General features: G+C 43.7%; 1 protein-coding gene across 1 annotated transcript in view; it reads left to right on the forward strand.

Moving 5' to 3' along the window:
- LAMA5 (laminin subunit alpha 5) overlaps positions 1 to 23,849 on the forward strand; it is a 195,859-nt gene that overhangs the window by 13,160 nt on the left and 158,850 nt on the right. The window lies entirely within an intron of this gene.

The raw sequence follows: 23,849 nt of genomic DNA on the forward strand, positions 1-23,849 counted from the left end.
GACAACGGAATCATACAGAGCTGTAGCACTACATATATAAATAACAAGGTTACCTTGTTTGCAAAATACTTCAGATGTATGTGCAGTATATATATTGAACAGAATCTTACTACTTCAGCCTGCATGAGGGGCTGAGCTGCATATTTTACTGCTCTCCAATGTGAGGCATCTCTGCACCTAGACCAACAGCATTCCTGCGAGAAAGCTGTGCTTGAACCCTTCTCCTTGCAACAGGGCAAAGCTTTCATCTTGATTCTAGGGATAAGCCAGCCATAAGGGAAATTTCCATAATGGCCATCATACATATATTCCATATATTTAATTGGATGTATTTAATGGGTTTGAGACCTTGCGGTTGAAGGGAAGTCACAAAGTCAATACTGGCCTGTTCTTTGTTAGTGAGATCGTGTGGACATTTGAGCTTTCGAGATCTTTTTCCGCAGGCGGGATGAAGCATCTGAAAGGTGACACGCCACTTAAATACAAAAGAAAGCAAATAACTGCACTTTGAGAAGTCACTTCAGGGATTTTAAAGCAAATTGCTGATATCCTGTTGTTGAATGTTAGCTCAAACCTTTGGGGATCAGAGTTCATACTGGCCTGTCAAGACCAAGTGTAATGATTTGAATGTGAAAAGTATCTGGTGTCCAATAACCTTTCCTTCCTTTTGATAACCTGGTTTCTGGGTCACTGTTCATATCTTAAGAAACAGTGGTTCTCTCGGCCCTTTTGTGTGATATAGGCTGCTGGAACATTGTTTTATATTTTGAAGAAAAGTTTGATTTATGTTTGAAGTATTATATATATTTAAATGGGGACCCCTCCCATATTATCAAGAGAATACCCTTAAGAATAATACAGTGGTACCTCGGGATACAAACACTTCAGGTTACAGACTCCGCTAACCGGGAAGTAGTACTTCAGGTTAAGAACTTTACTGCAGGATGAGAACAGAAATTGGCAGTGGGAGGCCCTCAGGTTAAGAACAGTTTCAGGTTAAGAACGGACCTCCGGAACGAATTAAGTTCTTAACCAGAGGTACCCCTCTGTATCAGCATGTATCAGCAAACTGAACTGGATTAATCAGAGAGTATACACTGTATAACGATGCTCCTGGTTCTTTGTTAAACTTTTCCCAGACAAGTGGAGCATTCCAAGAAGCACAGTGTTTGACACCAGCATGCAAGGGATAACACAAATTCTGCAAAATAACACTGCGTGTGTACGATTGCCATATAATTTTTGTGCGTAGGAAACCCTGACTGGTTGTGAGCCTTTGGTTTTAATGGATCTGCCAATCTTATCTGCAAAAATCTCCACAAAGGAATAGTTAGACACTGTTTTCTCTTTGCAAGTGCAGGGACTCAGTAAGAAAGGTAATTTCCAGGTGCCTTTTGCAGTTCTATGACCTAGGGCCATGGGCTTTGCCTGTTTGTGGACTAGTTCTCGTTTCAAAGCAGGCAGCTTCAGCTTGAAACACTCTAGTTAAATATTTAAACAAAGTTCCAATACACGGAGGAAGGAGGGCAGCTGTCTAGAATGAATGCCTGGGGATGGAGGCAGTTGAATATCTCCTTGGAGAAAGCTTTTTCCATCGCTGAAAGGTCTGACAGTAACCTATATGCCAGCCTTTCATTTCAATTGCACACAAAATGTGACAGGCAAAGCGTCTGGGGGAGAACTAGCTTACCAGTTGCTTGCTGAATAGAATAGGCGGAGGAAGCAGTCTGTGTTGTAAACAATTCCCTCCTTGGAATTCAGTGAGTCGAGCATTCAGTTCTGGAGTGTGATTTTGATGATGTAGCATTTAAAGGACTATAGTGTCCCAGCAGGCAGACTGGAGGTTTACTGTTCTATCCTACTGGCTTCTGCAACATTTGGGTTCAATTTTCTAGAAAACACTAAATGCAAAGGCAGACACGACATTTCTTTTCTAACAGCCTGGTCTGTTTACTTGTGGCTTCGGAAATTCCACTTGTGTGTTGTTTTTCTCGTGCGAAGTTGATATATCAGAATTCTGCCCATTTTTTGTGGTGGTGTAATTCAAACTAGGTTTCAATGCCACTTTCCTGCCTGTAAGTTCTATGTACTGCGAGGAAAGTTTGCCTCTCTCCAAAGGTTGCAGGTGTATGGATCACTACGGTCTTCAGGAACAATTCGGTTACTTGTTTTATTCCTATCTGCAAACTGTTAACTAGGATAACTGGACTGATAACCGAATCGTCTCACATCAGATGAAAATGCTGCTATTGCATCCTGCACCGCTAGAAATAGGAAAATCAAAACCTGGAGGATGCAATGCATTTCTAGTATCAGTAGTTGAGTAAATTATGGGAGACGGCTTCTTAGCTCAATTGGTGACATCAACAGCTGCAAAATGGGACGCGGATGGCGCTGTAGGTTAAACCACAGAGCCTAGGACTTGCCGATCAGAAGGTTGGCGGTTTGAATCCCCGCAACGGGGTGAGCTCCCGTTGCTTGGTCCCTGCTCCTGCCAACCTAGCAGCTCGAAAGCACATCAAAGTGCAAGTAGATAAATAGGTACCGCTCTGGTGGGAAGGTAAATGGCGTTTTCGTGCGCTGCTCTGGTTCGCCAGAAGCGGCTTAGTCATGCTGGCCACGTGACCCGGAAGCTGTCTGTGGACAAATGCTGGCTCCCTCAGCCAATAAAGCGAGATGAGCGCCGCAACCCCAGAGTCGGTCACGACTGGACCTAATGGTCAGGGGTCCCTTTACCTTTTTAACAGCTGCAAAATAGTTGCTGTTGGGGTTTGCCGCTGTGCTATCACCACCTATACTTGTGGCAGTGGCTAAGATTTCCAAGGAAGGAGCTTGGCGTCCACATCCCACGATGCCTTTGAATGATGGGGATATGGCCAGGCAAAGCAGAAAAAGTTGCCCATCCTTGCATTTTGCAGTTTCTTTTCTTTTTTGCTGCAATTGATAAGGTTGTTACTGATGATGGTGATTCCTTTCTGTAGCCGTTTTCAGTGTACAAAGTGCCTGGCAACTCTTGCCTCGTTTACCCTCACGACAACCCTGTGAATGAGGCTGCTATTATTCCCCTTTAACAAGCTGTTCTTTTGTTTGTGCCCTTTCCTGTTGCCTGCCCATCTGTCCTGAGTAGCAGGGCCACAAATAAAGAAGCAAGGAGGAGCACTGGAATCCCCAGCCAGTGAAAGACAACCTGAAAAAGAGAAAAGGGAGGGGGGAAATAAAAATAAAAACTGAAGTGGCAGGCCACCCAGCCTGAGTAATTTATATAATAGACTCACATCATGTAGTGAATGGCCTGTGATGGCTTTAAGTTTACAGTTCTCTGGCAGGGGAGGTCAAGGAGGTTATGCGAAATAATGGGAAGGGCTATTCATTTGATTATCTATTTGGAGGTATCTGTTTTTGGGTGGGGGTGGGATTGTAACTGTTTCAGCTCAGCTGCAGACATTTGTGTATCATCAGCGAGAATGGTTGATGCTAACCTGTGATCATCAGAGGCAAGCTGTAGCCTGGCATCTTGATGTCCCCTGACTACTGGTTATAAAGCGAGCAAATTGGTTAGGAAACTCTCAGTGGATTGAGCAAAAAGAGAACAATATTTCGTCTTTGTAATCAGTAAAAAAGGTAAAGGTAAAGGTACCCCTGCCCGTACGGGCCAGTCTTGACAGACTCTAGGGTTGTGCGCTCATCTCACTCTATAGGCCGGGAGCCAGCGCTGTCCGCAGACACTTCTGGGTCACGTGGCCAGCGTGACAAGCTGCATCTGGTGAGCCAGCGCAGCACACGGAACGCCATTTACCTTCCCGCTGGTAAGCGGTCCCTATTTATTTACTTGCACCCGGAGGTGCTTTCAAACTGCTAGGTTGGCAGGTGCTGGGACCGAACGATGGGAGCGCACCCCGCCGGGGGAATTCAAACCGCCGACCATGCGTTTGGCAAGTCCTAGGCACTGAGGTTTTACCCACAGCGCCACCCACATCCCTTTGTAATCAGTAGTAAGCATTTAACTTTTGGTGTTGGTTAAATTGGTAGCTCTTAGAGCTTGTAAATGTTACAGATGTTTGGTTGGATCCCTGGTCAGTGGTTCTACAAATGCAGGATATTGTGGTAGTGGCTGCAGAATTTGAACCCTTGAAAACCTTTTATTATATAATTTAAATACAGGTTGCTATGTCTTAGAATGACAGATATATGGAACATGTCTGTGGAACTGGCCAACTGTTGTGTCCAGCAAAACGATATGTCCTTTTCTGACATTCTACTGTCTCTCCTTTGCTGGAAAATCTAAAATTGGGGGGGGGGGAGAGATGTACAGTTCTGAATAAAGAAAATGAACAATTTTGTGCCAACTGATATGTACTTATTGATCATTACTAATCTTATGCTAAACAAGGTGATAGTTAGGCCTATAGTTCAGAATTTCCTCACCCTTTAGGGACATATCCCCAAGATGATGGTGTTTAGGTACCCCTTAAATCAACATTAACTTAAGACTACTCTAGTGGTTATTCCCCCCCCCCTTTCTGTCAATGCTTGGTTATAGGTGAGGTGGGGATTCTTGCCTACAATGGTTGTCCTGATTTCAAAACGAACAGATCCAATAGGTATAAGGGAGTTGTGATGTAGCAGTTGTCCTTAGTAGCAAAGAGACTAAAGTGCTTTAAGGAATATTGAGGAGCTGGCTTCTTTCCAGATCCCTGACATCTGCTCCCATGAAAGTGATTCCAGGCCAGGACACCACAGAAAAGTTTATATGATGTTAGTATTTTGTGGATAGCTGCGTGAAGAGAAATGCTTAAGGGTCTTGGAAAGCAACAAAAAGAGAACATTCATGCCAGGACATGCTTGCAGCTAAGTGTTGTTGATTGTAGAGGCTGTTGCAATCCTCCTTAAAAGGAGGTATTGGTTGTGAGTTATACTGGCGAGACATGTGACGGTCCTTGCATGTGAAGATTGGGAGCCTATTTGGGCCACAGACTACACCACTTGGTGTGTGTTCACAGCCAGAGGGTGATAATGTTCTGAAGTACCAAATCCTCTTCTATTGTGACACACAAGGAAAAGTTTAGCCCAGAGCGATTTAGTGTTTTTCACATGCGCAAAGTGCGATTTAGTGTATCTGTGCATGCACGAGCATGAGCACCAAAACCCAGAAGTAACCCGTTCTGGTCCTTCCGGGTTCGGCACTGTGCACAACCTGAAATAGTGTCACCTGAAGCGTCTGTAACCCGAGGTACCACTATATATGTGTGCTACCATTCTGCAGGTACATCTGCAGATTGTGGTATTGGGCGTACGACTTCATAAGATCTCAGCTTGCAGTTTAAACATAAAGTAGGTTTCTAGCTCTTGTGGCTTTGAAGACATGCACAAAAGTGCACTGGACAATGCCTGCTAAAATGGCACAACTCGGAGGAATGGCACTTTGTACCCTACATAGACAGATTCCCACCCCCCCAAGCCGAAATAATTTGTGAAAAGCAATAAAAAATGGAAGTTATGCAAAATAAGCAGAACTATACAACATATGATTTTCATAATCATATGCAGAATTTAGCTTTTATTGGCAAGAATTTTTAATTTTTAAAGCATGGAGCTAACATAGTCCTGTATGCTGTCTGCTTGCACCTTCAAATCCTATATTTGTCTGAGAAGAGAAAGGTACGCAAAAGGGAGCTGCAGCAGTTACGCCTTCAGCACATGCAGCACTAGTTGTGATTAGAGGAGATAAAAGTGGTGCTTGTTGGCAGCTTTCAGAAAAAGAAGAAAGAACTAGTTTTCTTCCTCCAGGGTCAGTTTAATGTCGTTTCCCTTAGTGATTGTAATAAAATGGTGTTCTCTATAGAAAAGAATCATTTGTCTTCTTCCCTATGAAGCGTCTTTGGTTTTCTGAAAGCCACCACAGTTGAAATCTTTCAGGAAAAGCTCATCCATGGAGGCCATTGTGGTCTAACCTGTTAACTCCCCCCCCCTTGCTTTTAAGAACAATTACCAGTCTGTACGCTTTATGCTGTTTCCTTTCTGCCTTTCTATCCAAAGGAAAGTTTACTCTCAGGGTGAAAAAACAGTTTCTGGAAAGACGTGGCATTTGGGGTTCTTTCATATCAATATTGTCTTTATTCTTATGGAATTAAAGAACAATCTATCCACTTAGTACTAAAATAATACCACCCCCAAAATTAATAAATCCAATGCAGGCCATTGGAGGTCCAGCGCCGAGGGCCTTCTGGCAGTTCCCTCACTGCGAAAAGCAAAGCTACAGGGAACCAGGCAGAGGGCCTTCTCAGTAGTGGCCTCTGTGGTGGGACATCCCATCAGATGTCAAGGCAATAAGCAACTATCTTACTTATAAAAGACATCTGAAGGCAGCCCTGTTTAGGGAAGTTTTTAATGTTTAATGCTGCATTGTGTTTCTAGTATTCGGTTGGGAGCCGCCCAGAGTGGCTGGGGAAACCCAGCTGATGGGCAGGATATAAATAATAAATTATTATTATTATTTCAGTCTTTTTTTATCAAGGTTTTTTTAAAAAAATATAATATATTTTGCTTTGTTCAGTTATTAAAGGATGAATAGACTCCAAACTGCACCTGGGAGTTGCTAAGCATGGTTTCTCCCCCCCCCCTCACCCCACCCTCTCCCCAGGCCAGCCACTTCTGTTACACACACTTGGATTCTTCAAAGATTAGGGGCAAAGCACCCTGAGGTGAACTGTGTCCAGAGCAAGGTCAGACATGTCAGTGAAGCTGGGAATTTCAGGGGGCTAGGTCTGTAATTGTTAGGAAGATGTGAGCGATGTGCCGTTTTCTTGCGAGCTGCGTGATAACTGGCTGCTCTTGGCCTGTTTGAAAATGTCTGCAACTGGAGGAATGACGACAGCTGAGCACGTCAAAGCAGACATTTCCTTTTTTAAAAAAATATTTAAGTTTTCAAGATTATACATAATAACAAAAAAAGGGGGGGGAAACAACAATACAAAAATACAAAAAATTAAAAACAATTTAAAAAAACAAAAACAGAAAGACAGAAAAAAAACGTGTATAACTTCCATTTGCATTTTTTCTTTTACCTTACTTTCTAGACCTCCTCATACCACCCTTTCTTATATTCCATTTCAAAATTATTTATTCAGCAAGTCCTCACTGTTAGATCTTTTGCTTAATTCAAATCCTTATTTTCTATTTCTTAAGCATTACAGCTGAAAACCACTTAGCTACCATCCAGCATCCCTCTAACATTCCTTAATTTTGCAGTGTTTCTGTAAATAGTCTTTAAACTTCCTCCAGTCTTCTTCCACCGACTCTTTTCCCTGGTCTCGGATTCTGCCAGTCATTTCTGCCAATCCCATGTAGTCGATCATCTTCATCTGCAGACATTTCCTCTGCTGGACATTGTTACTGCTGAATCAAGGATCTCTGGACTTTCAAAGTTGGAGGAAGAATTCTACAGTAGTTGGTAGGGTTGGGCCAACAACACATTTGGGCGCATTCTCCCACTTGCCTTTGGTAATCAGAACCATGCTTCCCCATCTTAGAGAAAGGATGTGAAACAGTTTGTAAAAGAAGAGAAGGGGGAACATGTTCCTGTTGCCAAGGCGACCTCTGCTCCTTTGCAATGGGATGGACATCCCATTCCAAGTAATGCAGTTCAGAGGAGTGACATCAGTTGTGCATCTGAATGCAGCTGATGTTCCTTTCACCCAGTGTTCCTTTCGGTGGAATTCCCATCTTGATGTGTATCAGGGCGAGAGGTTGAATTTACCACTCTGGGCAGTGACAGGCTGGGAAACATAGTTTGCAGATGTGAAGGAAAAAAAATGTGCTAGAGAGTGGAAGGTTGGGGGTCTTCCCCCCCAAGCATTTTCAGGTCTCCTGATTGGCAGCTTTCACAGAAAAAGTCGAGCCTCAGGAAAATTTGGGAGAGTACTACCAGAGATGGTGCATTTTATTGTATATACAGTATTGATGATGTTCTAGGAGAGATAAATTTTTAAAAGTGCATTCTTCCCTGTGATCTGGCTTTCTGCATTGCCTGCCTTTTGAAAAACCATGTGAAGGCAGATCCGTGCTGAGTGGCGAACCCAACAACCATCTTAGGTGAGAAGAATGTTTGAACTGCAGTCATCAGTATGTCTGGATTGTCTTGCCAAAATGGGACCATGTAGTCATCTATCACTGCTTCCAGTGTAAGCTGCAAAATCAAACTTGACAAAGAGTTTTGTCAAGCATGTGTCCCTCTGTTTCAGAAGCATGCCTCAGGTAGTAGGAAGTTATTCTATATGGTGAATTTTCATAGTAAATCTGAATGTTTGTTGGCATGATTCTGATTGTTTGAGCAGCCACCTGTACAACTTTAAAAGAAAAGGCTGGCTGATCTCAGATCCTAGCAGAAAATGTGCCTAATTAAAGGCAATTTATTAACACAAGTCTCTTGATATAGAAATGTCTGCCCTTTTCTGCAACATATATGCATATAGCAGCTTGTATGCCTGGTCAAGGCAAATGAAATCTCTGACTTTTTGCGTTAAGCGATATTCACCTCTGAGTCACAGTCTGGGAGTGTTGTAAGACATAGAAGTCAGCACAAGAACTGGCTGAATGCAGCTGAACAGTCCCATTTATGGTGACCCTCTAGGTCAGTGGTTTTCTTGAATGATGGGGTTTCTGGAATGATGGTCAGGGGTGCCATGGGCAACACTGGCCTCTGTCCCTCTTTCCTTCCTTCCCTCCTCTGATTCCCTCTTGTGTCTGATTCACAAAGGCATGCACAGCTGTTTATTGAAGCAGCCCTGGCTATTAGCTCTGCAGGCGAATGGTGCCTCTGTGACTCACCTCTCTTTCTGGTGGGGTGGGCAGCTCAGAGACCAGGGAGGGCAGCTGTGGCTGCCTGGAGGGCTTCCAAGGAGAGGGGAGAGGAGGCTGAGGGAACACTCCACAAGGGTGGGTGTTTGAAAAAGGGTGAGAGGCTGCCAGCTTTGCAGGCAAGGGGTGACATAACTAGGCTCCTGAGCCCTACAAGGGTGCCACAGAAAGAATGTAGTTGGTGAAGGGAGCCATGGACTCAGAATTGTTGAAAACTTCTGCCCTAGGTGTTTGCTGTTTTCTGCCTTCTTGGGAATCCCGAAACCAGACTTCACAGGCCACAGCATATGGCTGTACCACTCAGGGCAAGGATGAAGACTCTGGCCCTCAATGTGTTTCTAGAGTTCAGTTCCCATCCTTACCCATTGGCCCTGCTGAGATTTGGAGCCCAGCAATATTGGGCAGGTTTGTTGGCTGAAGCAGAGGTTCCTCACCCTTGACTTTGGGCTTGTGCTTTGTCAGTCCCCGGACAAAACTGACAGTCCAGGGAGTATTCAGAATTCTGAATGTACAAATTGTGATGGTTATTGGGAAGGAGGCAGTCTCTTGTTCCAATGAATGAAGGGCCCAAGCTGATCATTTAAATACATTCAGAAATGTGCATGTTCTGTAATACATTGAACATACAGAACTGAGGATTCCTGGGCACATATTGTGGTTTGTTTTTGGCAGGGAGCTCACACAGAACTGCCAAAGCGGTCAGTCTGTGCCAGGTGATTCAGGTTCAGATAAATATGTAACAATATTGAGTTTTCCTAGAAAGGGGAAAGAGGCTTGCCCTTTCAAAGTCTTCACACATTGTCTCCAATTGCAAACACAGACTCAAGACTGCAAACATAGATCTGTTCTCCAGCTTCATCATTGCCTTGCTGTTATTGCTGCAAAACTGTTTGCTGCTTAATCTCCCTTCAGTCCCTCACAAAGGCTACACCCACCCAGGCTCAGTGCGAACTCTGGTCCTGGCCAGAATCCAGCTTGCCTTTTCAGGCCTTTGTGTAACTGTATGCGCTGCCAGTGAACCTGGGTTTTAAATTCTTCCTGAAAACACACCACAAACCTTTGTTTGCCTCCGTCTCAAGCCCAATTTCTGTGTAGCAGTCAGAGGCAGCAGCAAAATGATGATTTGTAACTCGTGTGCTTTTGAAATCTTGGGTTGAATTTGCTTTGAGCAAATCTGGTTGTTGCTTAAGTTTCATTATCATTTCACTGTTGCTAGATCAGGGAGAGGGCCTCTCCTGTGGTTATTCTGCAGCTAATTAAGTACCTTCAGGGTTTGTATCCTGCCTTTCCATTTTAGCAACAAAGTACCCCAGGTGTCGTAACATCAAGAGTGGAAAAACTAGTCATGGCAATATTTGTTGTTGTTGTTTTGTCGTATAGTCGTGTCTGACTCTTCGTGACCCCATGGACCAGAGCACGCCAGGCACTCCTGTCTTCCACTGCCTCCCACACTTTGGTCAAACTCATGCTGGTTTCTTCGAGAACACTGTCCAACCATCTCGTCCTCTGTCGTCCCCTTCTCCTTGTCCCCTCCATCTTTCCCAACATCAGGGTCTTTTCCAGGGAGTCTTCTCTTCTCATAAGGTGGCCAAAGTATTGGAGCCTCAGCTTCAGGATCTGTCCTTCCAGTGAGAACTCAGGGCTGATTTCCTTCAGAATGTAGAGGTTTGATCTTCTTGCAGCCCATGGGACTCTCAAGAGTCTATCTTAGTGAGGGACCTCTTGCAGTCCATGGGACTCTCAAATATAGCCATCTTTAACCAGTGGTGGAAGGCATGATTTGGCTGCACTGATATCATTGCCTCTGGTGACCCTGATTCCTTGATGCTAGCAAACTTAATAGAAGCCACGGACAACGAGGCAACATCTGTGTATATAATTTTGCCCATTACTGTACTCCCCTTCTGATTATGACAAAAATGACTAAATGTTGGGACGCTAGCAATGATGTATATAGAAGGTAATGGTCCATTAGCAAGATTCTCTCAATTTGGAGGTCACTGAAAATAGTTTTACCAAAAGCGTTAATTCCCCCGCCGAATCACTTACGGACTCCCTGTTAAAGACCGTGTTCATGGAAGACAATCTTACTCGGCTATGAGTGATCACCAAAGAAATCATTTTAAACCTAGCTTGGTTGGATTTTTGATTCCTTTGCTGACAGTTTTTTAATTGCAAATTTGTGATGGGGTCATGTGTGTTGGCATGCCTGGACCAATGTTGGGTGTTTAACAGGAGGCCAGCTGTTTTATAGGGGTATCATGGGTAAGTTCGAGATTTGATAGTTACACACACACACACACACACACACACACACGGGGTAGGGATGGAGAAAGACAGGTTTGGTGCATGAAAACTGTTTTTGCCAGGGAATTGTACCAGCTGTGCCTTAAGCTGCTAGTCTAATTGAGAGGATGATACTTGCTGTGAGTGAACTCATATCACATTGCCTAGAAAGACAGTGAGGGTTGCAAGCAAGGCAGCCTGGGGACGGGGTCGGATTGGTTTTATCTCACTTTCAATCTCCCATTCTTTCCTAGTGCCTCCTTTCTTCCAAGTTATTTCAGATGTTTGAAGTTTTTCACAAATACTTCCAGTGGCACATATGCACTGAGCAGCCTCTCCTGTTTTGCGCGCGCGCGGCGCACACACACACACACACACACAGAGAGTTCCTTGGAGCTAATTAGTTCACAAAGAGCCACTTCCATTATTTGTTCAGCAAGCAGCTTTTGAAATTCCAATCACCACCTAGTTTATCAGATCAGAGGCTGATAAGGAAATGCAGTCAGCCATTGCTTCCCCCCACCATCACATCCCCTCACTATTAAATGACACATTTCCCTCCCAGCGCTTTTTCAAAAGCCGCACCTTTCCTTCAGGCCCTGCCTTTGTTCTTCCTGAAGGAATCTCCTTATCTGGGTTCAGGCCAAGGGCTGGGGATGACAAAAGCAGGAGCCCTTCTGCTAGATTTTGAGCTGGTGTTTCTTGCAGTCTCCGTGGGCTAGATCACAGTTCTTCAACCTGGGGGGTCCCAAATGTTGTTGGACTACAACTCCCATCATCCTCAGCTGCTTCAGCCAGTGGTCAGGAATCCTGGGAGTTTTAGTCCCAACCAGTGGCGTAGCGTGGGTTGTCAGCACCCGGGGCAAGGCAAGTAATTTGCGCCCCCTAACCCGTGGATTTGCGCCCCCTAACCCGTGGATTTGCCCTAACCCCAGATGTTGCGCCCGGTGCGGCCGGCCCCCCCTGCACCCCCCACGCTACGCCACTGGTCCCAACATAATCTTGGGACCCAAGGTTGAAGAAGGCTGTACTTAGACGTATTGCATGGGATATGATATGTTATGGCCACTAGGCAAGGGATTGTTTTTTTGTTGCCCCCCAAAGCAGCATATAGCTGCATTAAACAAATACAATAACAGTTATGCAGCAGCTGCAGCTTAGAATGAGATGGACAGGACTAAAATATCATATATTACAAACATTCTCCTGAGAGAGATCTTCCAGTGCTCTCCATTCCCATTGTTGTCCCCTAATTTGAGGGTATTAAAAATAATCTTATTTTCTTACTTTTATATCCTGCCTTCTGCTATGGAACATATAGCAACATATAGGCAGTTGCTTATCCAGGCACTAGCTAAACTTAAACCTCCTTAGCTTAACCATGGCGGTGACCTCACGTGCCTTCAGACTGTATTCTGGGTAGACAACCTATAACCTGTCTGCTAGTTGCAACCCGCCCAACCCAATTTGGTAGTCTGATAAAGAATTTGTGTTTCCAACTTGGGTAGCTGGGGGTCATGTCAGCCCAGCCTGTGTGATGCTGAGCATTAGTCTGCTCATCATTGTCAAACCCCACAGGTTTATGTTGTGATAATCGCATTTTGCCAAATAGTCTGGGCTTGCTGTTAAAAGTTGCAGTCTCTCCCTCTGCAGCTCTCTTAAGAAGAAAACGGAGTGATTGCACATCTGGACCCATATCCCATGCACACCAGCTGCTTGTGCATGAGGGTCAGGCGGCCAGTTTTTCTTTTTCTTTTTTTAAAATGATATTTTATTAGATTTTACCAAGAAAAAGTTACAATTAAAAAAAAATACATACAACAAACATCAAAACACCAACAAATACCAACATTTAAACAGCAAAAACAAAACCAATAAAGCACAGCCAAAAAAAGAGAAAAAAGAAGAATATTACAAACATAAAAAACTTTAAAAAGTTGACATAAAAAAGAAAAAAATACCTCTTTTCAAATTCTTATCCTTCATAACCTTATTTTCCTGACTTCCACCCGCCTTCCTTTCTTGTATTCCACTTTAAAATTAATTTAGCAAGTTCATTCTTATTAATTTTATCCTTTAGAAATTCCTTCACATGTTGTACTGTTCAAATTTTCGTCCATTATCTATCCCTTCTTTCATACTCTTATTTACCTTATTCACTAGAACCCCTTCATTTCATTTCAATGTCCTCAACATTCAAAAATTTTACAATGTTTTTGTAGGTAGATTTTAAGCTTCTTCCAGTCTTCTTCCACCTGCTCTTCTCCTTGATCTCGTATTCTGCCGGTCATTTCTGCCATTTCCATGTAGTCCATTACTTGCATCTGCCATTCTTCCAAGGTGGGTAGATCTTGTGTCTTCCAGTGCTTTGTGATGAGAATTCTTGCTGTTGCTGTAGCATACATAAAGAAAGTCCTATCCTTCTTTTGCACCAATTGGCCGACCATGCCCAGGAGAAAGGCCTCTGGTTTCTTCAAGATGGTATATTTAAATACCTTTTTCATTTCATTATAAATCATCTCCCAGAAAGCCTTAATCCTTGGGCACGTCCACCAAAGGTGAAAGAATGTACCTTCAGTTTCTTTACATTTCCAGCATTTATTATCAGGCAAATGGTAAATTTTAGCAAGCTTGACTGGGGTCATGTACCACCTGTACATCATTTTCATAATATTCTCTCTTAAGGTATTACATGCCGTAAATTTAATTCCAGGCAGCCAGTTTTTCATTTGATTTGAATTTTTGAGCATACATGAGTGGTAATTATGGGCTGATGAAAGCCTGCCCATTTATACCTCTCGGTAGGCAGTTGTCAGATGTAAATAACGTGAACTTACCATATTTTTTGCTTTATAAGACTCACTTTTTCCCTCCTAAAAAGTATGGGGAAATGTGTGTGCATCTTATGGAGCGAATGCAGGCTGCGCAGCTATCACAGAAGCCAGAACAGCAAGAGGGATTGCTGCTTTCACTGTGCAGCAATCCCTCTTGCTGTTCTGGCTTCTGAGATTCAGAATATTTTTTTTCTTGTTTTCCTCCTCCAAAAACGAGGTGCGCCTTGTGGTCTGGTGAGTCTTATAGAGTGAAAAATACGGTAAATGTATGCTTTGGCTGCAATCCTGCTCCCTCAGACTCTGTACATGCTCAGAGAGCAGCAGTTCCTAACAGGAGCCATGCACAGTCCACCCCTCTCTCCATGCACCACTGTGCAAGGAAACACAACTTGCCATACCAGCTTGTTTCGTTGCAACCAGACAATATATTTAAAGCCAAAGCATTTCTGCATCTTGCATGCATGGGACGAACCAGTATCATATCCACTACCAGACCCTACATCTCTGCACCTGTTTCTTGTTATAGAGTATCCTTGTTATAAGAATTTTAAGGTCTTAGATATATAATAAATGTTCATAAATGTACCAACCAAGCACAAACATAGATATGTGGACCACATGTCTGGAGCAGCATAGGAAGACTGCCCTGAAACCATTTTGACTCCCAACAACATTCAAATTTCTGTTGTAGACCACCTTTTCTGTGATGTAGGTATGATGTTTGTGGGGGGTGGTCTTGGGTTATACCCCTTCTGTGATGTATGTATGATGTATGGAGGGGTGGTCTTGAGATCCAGGGCAGGGAATTTAAAATGTCTATATAAGGGCAGGCACACCTTTGTTCTGGTCCTCCTCCTTTCCTGCGTGTGAGGGGAGCACCCTGTTGCAACAGTTCAATAAAGATCAGGCTTACGAGCTGCTTTGCTTTTCAATATTCTCTGGTTGGCCTCTGTTATTTTCTCCGACCGATGGAGAACCTACAAAGGACTCGATAAGGGCTCTTGTGTTCCCCGTAAGGGAATAAGGGCAGATTGTTGTTTATTCCATCCTGCCAGCCTGGAACTGGGGCAAGAGCAATTTACTGAACATCCTATGTAAAATGCATAAGGGTTTCTCGAAGTACACCCTCTAGTATACTCTTGAAGTGCACTGCGTAGCCCCAGTGGAGTGCTCTGCCTTGGCGCATGGTGGGACTGGTGGTGTTTGGTTTTGCTTGACTCCTATCTCGAACCACTCCATATAGCCTGTTCTCTGTACGTGCACACAAGCACGATGAGAGCACGATTGTGCCCATAGAGTAGTTTCTCCTGCATGGGCCTCCCTGAATGGGCAAGAGCCACTTGTAGTATGTGTTCGTTTTGGAGATTGGAATGTTTTCTGTGCTCATGCAGTGCTATTTGTTTTAATGTACGGTAGGTGATGCAGGACAAGTTGGACCACAGGCTTTGTGTCCTTGGAAACTCAAGAGGCTCTGCATGAAACTCCAGTTGTAAGAGAATAGTGCATGGTGCTGGTTCACCTTATACAATTTGGCCAAAATTGCTGGAGCAAAGAATTTTGTAAGCGTTGCAAGTGAAGCATGTGAAGTAAATGTATGTTAACTTGTTTAAACATTCCAGGTGCAGGGTCTGATGTTTCTGGTAGTACAATTTGGGATATTTTCAGTGCAGAAGCACAGGTGTTCTGTAAATTCCCCAGTCTGGGGGTGAAGCATAGATAGCTCATTTACTGTTTCGTTTGTTACAAGACTCGCCAGTTTGGAGCATAAAGCCTTTTGCATAGTGCAGTTGTACTCTGTGCCTTTGACTGATGGGTAAGTAGCCTTGGATGGTATTACGTTTACTCAGTTTCTGAAGGCATTTGATCTTTCTTTTGTCAAATCTTTCAACAAACCAATTAAAACCCAACTAGGGACCACCCAGTGCCTGAATTTAGAGCCATCACTTCAAAGAGCGGGGGGGGGGGGAGGGCAGTGCTATAACCCTAGGTAACATATTGATTTCATGTGCTGTGACAGAAAGGTGGTTCTGAAGCTGATTTCTGCCTTGTTTAGCTCTCAGCTTAGCAGAATATGAGTATTTCCCTCTTGACAGCAGAGGCACCGTAACTTCTCTGAATAGATCTGATTGCTCAAGGCTGTGAATGTGACATATGCCCCGTGACAGTAAACTGAGTATTTGGTAGAGAAGGGGTAGTATTTGGATGTCATACGTAAGCAAAGCTGCTGTTGAAAAAGTCCAGGGAAAAATATCTGCCGCCCCCCATTCTTCCTGCTCTGACAGGCGAGCTGGAAGGAGGGAGGGTTGCTGTTAATTTCATATAATTTACCTGGTTACCAGGTGACTTCCCCACCTCCATTGTTAGAAGGGGGATCTACACAAGAATCCACACAAGAGTTGGAGAAATCGTTATTTAGAATGTGTTTTTTTCTTTTGCAAAGTGATCCAAAGCTGCAAAGAACATAAACAAAACCAGCCAATATCACAATGCCAAATAGCAATCCGATAGACAACAATATTGGTGCTAAAGAGAGCAATGTATAAAAGCGGTACTGGTGATAATGGACCTGTTATTTCACTTGTATGGTACTTGAAGTGTTGCTTATGACAGAGAATGTGGTCGATAAATTCTGAAGTGTGTCTATATATATTTAGTAGAGCGTTTCATTTGGATATGTATTCAGCTCCTTCCTGTTTAGCTTACTGGATAACTTTTAGCTTGCCTCTCAACTCTCCATGTGTAAATATGAAATATCATCTACCTTGCAGGTTTGTGCCGGCTGATATATGGAGTGAGAAGCACTTGGGTGTGTGATGGAGGTGTTACCTTTTCTCAGTCATCCTGAGAAAGGGATGATAGAACTTCCTGTCTTGTGCAGTTCCACCTTTAATCTTGGAAAGAGTTGCATGTGTACAAGGGACCAGTGGGATGCTGGGTGATCCAAGGAGAGGTGCTGAAGGCAGGGCATGGTTATGGCAAGTGTGGTGCAAGGAGTTGGCAAGTCTTTGCTTTGAGAACTTTATTAGCAAATGATTAAAATAATGGCTAGTGATATTCATAAAGCCTGTTTTATAAATCAGTGTGGTCCAACGCAATGTAATTTAAGTAACTTTAGTGATTTCACTGCAGTGGACAGCAAGATGAATAAGGAAGTTTTAGGCACAATGTGAGCTGTAGGGGAACTGTGCTACATATGATGGATAGAGGGTGGAATGGAAAAAAGATGCTGTCTTGCATCCCTACCAAAGGGTAGTAGTATTCTAAGGACTGTAGCAGGCTGTGCTTCTGATGCCAAGTGTATCCAGTGCGAGTGCTGCAGTGCAAATTCCTAGGCCAACTACTTAGCTGTTATGAACCCCACCTTGCTGAGAACTTGTTCATAGTCCTTTAAGTGTGAAGTGGCCTCTGGCGTGCTTTAATGATAGAGTTAAAACTCTGGAATGCTTGGCAGTTGGCTTCGCCAGGGTAGGTCAGGAGGTGAGCTTTGCTTTGCAGCGCTGGTGGTCGCAGGTTTCTCTGCTGTGGACCGAGGCCAGCTGCTCATGGCGTGCTGCGTGTTTTAATCCACAAAACACACACTGTATATGCATAGCGTGGTTTTGAATGGCTGTCCATTTTTCTTGTCTAGAAAGGTAATAAATCCTTCTGGGAGGAGACCGGGGCACGATGTTGGGCATTTAGGATCAAACGGGCCCTTTTTGAACGTTGCTACTTGGCTACAGTGAAGGGCAACCAAAGTTGAATTACAGTGGTACCTCGGGTTACATACACTTCAGGTTACACATTCCACTAAGCCAGAAATAGTGCTTCAGGTTAAGAACTTTGCTTCAGGATAAGAACAGAAATTGGGCTCCGGTGGCGCGGTGGGAGCAGGAGGCCCCATTAGCTAAAGTGGTGCTTCAGGTTAAGAACAGTTTCAGGTTAAGAACGGACCTCCGGACGGAATTAAGTACTTAACCCGAGGTACCACTGTATCGCTAGAAGTAGCAGCAGTGATTGTTCTTTTTTTAAAAAATACAAAAGCTCTGCCTACCTTTCCTCCTGCAATACAAGTTAAAAACTTGAGGGGACCTGTGTCCCCATTTTCTGTCCTGGGTGATAGACATTTTCCAGTGCACATGTTGCAATACATCTGTGTGTGCTACTCAGCACAGTCTGTGCCTGTGGGCAGGATGTGAGCAGAATAACTGTTCTATATAAGATTACTGAGCTGACAAGGGGAGACAGCTGCACCGAACGGCAGCCTCTGAGATTAGAGTGCCTCTGAATAGAAACTTCTTCCCTGGTTTAAAAAGCTCGACGGGACGTTTCACCTGAAAGTGTGCGCATTCTGTCTAAGCATTTTGGGAGATTTGCTGGACAGAGCTGGAAGTATCCTTCCAGGGGGTTAATTACACTGAAATGTGAATTTCTATCCATCAGGCCTCCGCTCAGGCTGGGGGCAAACAGAAGGGAGGCGTCCCAAAGCTGTGGCTTCTACTGGAGCTCATTTAATGCTTCTGTTTCTAGTGTCAGTGAGAAGAATTAAAATAGCAGGGCATGGAGCAAGAAGGGAAGAGGAACACAAGAAGCTTCCTTATACTAGGTCTACCCATCTTTCTAGGCCAGCCTACTTTGACTGGCATCAGCTCAACAGGGACTCAAGACAGAGGTCTTTCTTTTCACCTGCCACCTGAGCCTCTCAACCAGAGATGCCAGGGATTGGACATGGAACCTTCTGTTCGCAAAACATGTGCTCTGCTGCTTGAGTTATGGTCCTCCTTGTGTGTTCCTATTGGAAAACGGTAGAGTGACTTTGACCTTCTGATTGTAGCAGATGCAGCACATCCTGGCCATGCGGTGGAGACACAGCAAGGAGATGTGTGGGGTTACGTTTAGGCTGTCAGGCTGGTAGTGGAGCTCCACCCATAGCTCCACCTATCCATGAAGCTCAGTGGGTGACCTTGGCTAGTAAGAATCTGCCTTAGTCTAGGCCTACCTTTCACGATTCAATCAAATCAATCATTCTCCTTACAGTGGTACCTCGGGTTACATACGCTTCAAGTTACAGACTCCACTAACCCAGAAATAGTACCTCGGGTTAAGAACTTTGCTTCAGGATGAGAACAGAAATTGTGCTCTGGCGGCGTGGCAGCAGTAGGAGACCCCATTAGCTAAAGTGGTGCTTCAGGTTAAGAACAGTTTCAGGTTAAGAACGGACATCCGGAACGAATTAAATACTTAACCCGAGGTACCACTGTATTGGCATGCAGAGGAAACAAAAGTCAAAGCATAATATGGGTCTCTGTTCATAAAAGGAGATACAATGGTACCTCGGGTTAAGAACTTAATTTGTTCTGGAGGACCACTGTACTTCAGGATAAAACTAATACAGGGGGCCAGTGTGGTGTAGTGGTTAAGAGCTGTAGACTCGTAATCTGGTGAACCGGGTTCACTTCCCCGCTCCTCCACATGCAGCTGCTGGGTGACTTTGGCTAGTCATACTTCTCTGAAGTCTCTCAGCCTCACTCACCTCACAGAGTGTTTGTTTTGGGGGAGGAAGGGAAAGGAGAATGTTAGCGACTTTGAGACTCCTTAGGGTAGTGATAAAGCGGGATATCAAATCCAAACTCCTCCTCCTCCTCTTCTTCTTCTTCTACAGACATAGTAAGGTTAAAAAAGTGCCTTTCAAGTCTTATAGTGATGTAGTTTCATGACATCTCAGAAGTTTCGCTACTTTCTCCATAATTCCTAGGACTGTTCAGTACAAAGGAAACCCTGGAGAAGTCAGGACAATCGAACCTTTCTTTCATCATGGAGTTTAGATATTGATTGCAATTTTTTGCATAAAATGGGCCGTAAAATAAAACGCATGCAATGGTTCCAACCTGTTTTATACCTTGCAAGGTTGTTGCAGGGATAAATGGGGAGACCATGTATCCTGCCCTGAACTCTTTGGAGCAAGAGTGGAATTTAATTGACGATAGATGAGGTTTTCACCAAGGTTTGGGACTCCCGGTTAAATTCACATAACAACTGTCAGCCACCTCTCCTGCAGAGCCTGCTCTCCCAGGCCTCACGCTCAGACATTTCCTGTTGTTAGTTAAAACAACATAGGGCCTTTAAAAGCAAACTCTCACTAATTCTACCACTGACGAATACAAAGCTGTCATTTTACAAAGCTGAATTTAAGAAGAGGTTTTGTGTTTAAAGCGGAAATGTTCCTGGTACTTTAAGATGACGGGGATTTCTAGTGTTTATAAACTTTGTGAGATTCATTCTGAGCGCCTGCGAATGAGTGTTGGCAGCCCTGCACAACCCTTGATGAAATGAGAGCTGCAGGGTCTTCCTACAGGAAGGTTAAAAGCCGTCTTAAAATGTCAGACAGTAAGACGTTTTGGGTTGACAAGCTTTCCATGTTGGACCTGACATAATAAGATGCAGGCACACCCATTCTCATGCTTGTATGGATGTAATAGTAACAGAACGTGTTAATTTAACAGAGCTGGGTGACACATACAGTGGTACCTTGGTTTTTGAACACAATGCGTTCCAGGAGTTTGTTTGAGCCAGTGTGGTGTAGTGGTTAAGAGCGGTAGTCTCCTAATCTGGGGAACCGGGTTCGCGTCTCTGCTCCTCCACATGCAGCTGCTGGGTGACCTTGGGCCAGTCACACTTCTTTGAAGTCTCTCAGCCCCACTCACCCCACAGAGTGTTTGTTGTGGGGGAGGAAGGGAAAGGAGAATGTTAGCCGCTTTGAGACTCCTTAAAGGGAGTGAAAGGCAGGATATCAAATCCAAACTCTTCTTCTTCTTCTTCCTGAAACCATTTGAAACCACCGATTTTCGGTTTGGCTTCCAAAAATCGTTTGAAAACCAGAACACCCACTTCTGGGGGTTGATCGTTTGGGAGCCGATTTGTTCAGGAGCCAAGGCATTAGGCTTCCAAGGTACGACTGTAGGCACTTTATGCTTCTGGCAGGCAGAACATAGATTGGGATCTAGTAGCAGGAAATCACTGAGTGATTTGTAGTAGATTGACAAGGGTTCTTGTCTTCCGGTCGTGTAGCAATAGCTGGACTTACGTTAATACTGCTTATCCCTTCTCGCCACCTGGAAAATATCAGCATTAATGGAGTACTTTGTCACCAAGACTTTTTGCAGCTGTGCTGACCAGTTTTAGAGTTTTGTGTTGAAGTCTCTGGTCTGCAGGGACTCCGAGCAGTGGTGGAGAAAGGGGGGGTGGCTCTCCATGGGTGCCATCTCTGGGGGGGGGATTGACAAGGTGTCACCCCATGGGGGGCTCGCCCCGCCACCCCCGGGTGCCACCCCCGAGCTGCCACCATTGCACCACCACTGCCACAAGGTGTTTCACCATACGTAGTGGTACTGCACATGTGCTGTATGTAGTGGCACTGCGCATGCGCCCCTGGGCAGTTTGCCCTGCCCCGCTGCAGCCACGAGCGGTGGATCCCGCCACCGTCCGTACGGCACACAGTTCACCCCACCCCTTGATACTCTGCACAGGGTGCCGGAGGGCTTTCCTTCGCCCCTGACTCTGAGGTAGGTTCGTACTTGTGCATGCAGATCACCCTTAGTGTGTGGCTCAATGGGTGCAAGAGGACCCCCTGAGTTAGTATTTTGATCTGGGTCTGTTCCCAGCCACTGTTTTGCACTATCAAGCTCTTCTGTTAAAAACAAACACACACAAAAGTAGAGCCTGTGAAATCTTCCCACCTCAATGCTGCAGCAGCGAAGCGCTTCACATTTGCAACAACCCAGCAAGGCCCACCTAGTGAGTTCAACACTTGAGGCAAAATTCGAGCTAGGGACTTCTCAGCCTAAAACTCAAACAAAGTAATTAGAGAGACGTATTGCAATTTTCCAGAGCGTGTTTTTGCCAGGGAATTGTGTTTCGTGGGGCTGGGATAGGTGAGTTTCATTCTGCAGGTGTAGGACGGGGGCAAACTGAAAGAATACGAATTCCTTATGAGACTTTTTATGATATGCAAGTGATAGTTGAAGGAGCTGTGCCTGGATGTGTATAACGAATGATTTTGGCCCGGTAGTAAATCCTTTAGCATCTTGGGGCCAGTTTACTTGCAAGATCACCTTATGCCATATAGGACCACTTGACTTATTTGAACTGTGGAACTGGCACATTTGGAGGTGCCACATAAAAGTCATTCCTCATTTGGAAGAAAGCAATCTTTTAGTGCGGCAACACCCATTCCCTGCCCATTGACATCTCTGGACTCTCTTCAGCAACTGCTTAAAAACATTTTTATTGAGGCAAGAGTATCTAGACATGTAGAATGTTGACATATGTTTTAATCTGTTTTTAGCTGATCATTGACTTTAATTTTCTTTTTAAATTTCATTGGATTTTTTTTGGGGGGGGGTTTAAAACCTCTTTGAGGAGCAGTTGTTTTACGATCAAGCAGTATACAAATCAACTAGATAAGCAAATTGACTGCAACTGGCTTTAGCTTTCCTCAGAGTGGATTTGATTTAAATCAAATCAATTTAAATCGCTAGTCAGTAAGACTTGATTGAAACTTTTTTTTTTTTTTTTTTTTTTACAGAAAGACTCACTCTAGTGGGTATAGTCTTAACATTTACAACCAGATGAAGGTTTCATTTTTGGAGTATTAAATTTTCAGAGTATTTTTTACAGTTACATCAAAAGATACTGATTTGGTTATACTATTAGAAATGCATAGACAGATAATTATGAAATTATTGTGAGGTTTAATAAGTTAACTGTTTATATTTGGACAACCTTTCTGCTGTACTTTATTGGAAGGAGGAAAATAATCATTTCCTTAATAACACTTTAAACAATTTAATTAATTAAAGCAATAGCATTCTAGCATATGTATCCATGCTTGTTATCTGATGCGGTTAAACATTATAGCATATGTGTGAGTTTTAGCACACATGAAAAACTGAAAACAAATCCTTATTTCATGACGAATAGCCTTTGGACTATAATGTAACTTAAATAGAAAACTATGTTTAGAAAGATTTTTCCTCCAAAAGCATTTTATTCTAAAAATCTGATTTAAATAAAAAAATCTGATTTTATTTTTATTTTTTAAAATCATTGACTTTTACCCACCCTGGCTTTTCTGGACTTTAGCTTTTCCCAGAGCAACCTATGAGCTGAAATGGTTTTTAGGTAGGATACCTTCCTCCGATGGTCAGGAATGGGAAGGGTGTGCTCTAGCCTGGGAGCTCGCACTCCATCGTCGGAAATTAAACTTCCTATTCCCTATTCAGTATGAAAGATGGGATGAGAGCCAAAGCTGCAAGTCTAAAAAACCTTTTGAACTCCGGGAGGGTTTCAGTCACAAAGCTCGGAACGGCTTGGTGTGCCCAGTGCTCTGCAAGATTGAACAAATGAACAGTTAAAGAGCCTGTTGTTCACCTTTCCCCCACCCTTCCCAATTCACTTGCTCGCCACTTTTAAAGAATGGCAAAAGTACTACTCGCTCTTGGAAGCAATTGGGACGGATTTGGGGCCTGGGTACAAAAGCTGCCATGAGAATCAAATTACAGGAATTGGTGGAGACGGCTCAATTGACTAGCAAACTCAGAGGAATTTCAAAGCAAAAATTTGTGCAGAAAAATGGGGTGGTTATAGAAGATATGTTCAAAAATGCAATAATAGTTTTGACTGTGCTAGCATTTGAGTGATAAAGGAAATAAAGGAGGTGGACAACAATTAAGGACTTATGATGTTTTCAGAATGTGTTGGAAAATTTATATACAAAGGTTTATTGTTTTGTGTACATTTGATTGTAAGATAAAATATATGCAAAGGGACTTGACAGGAAGTCCAAGTTGAATAAAAGATTTTGTAAGATAAAAGGGGGAAAATATTTACTTTCAT

Source organism: Podarcis erhardii, assembly GCF_964252035.2.
Source record: "Podarcis erhardii genome assembly, chromosome: 6".
NCBI lineage: Eukaryota > Metazoa > Chordata > Lepidosauria > Squamata > Lacertidae > Podarcis > Podarcis erhardii.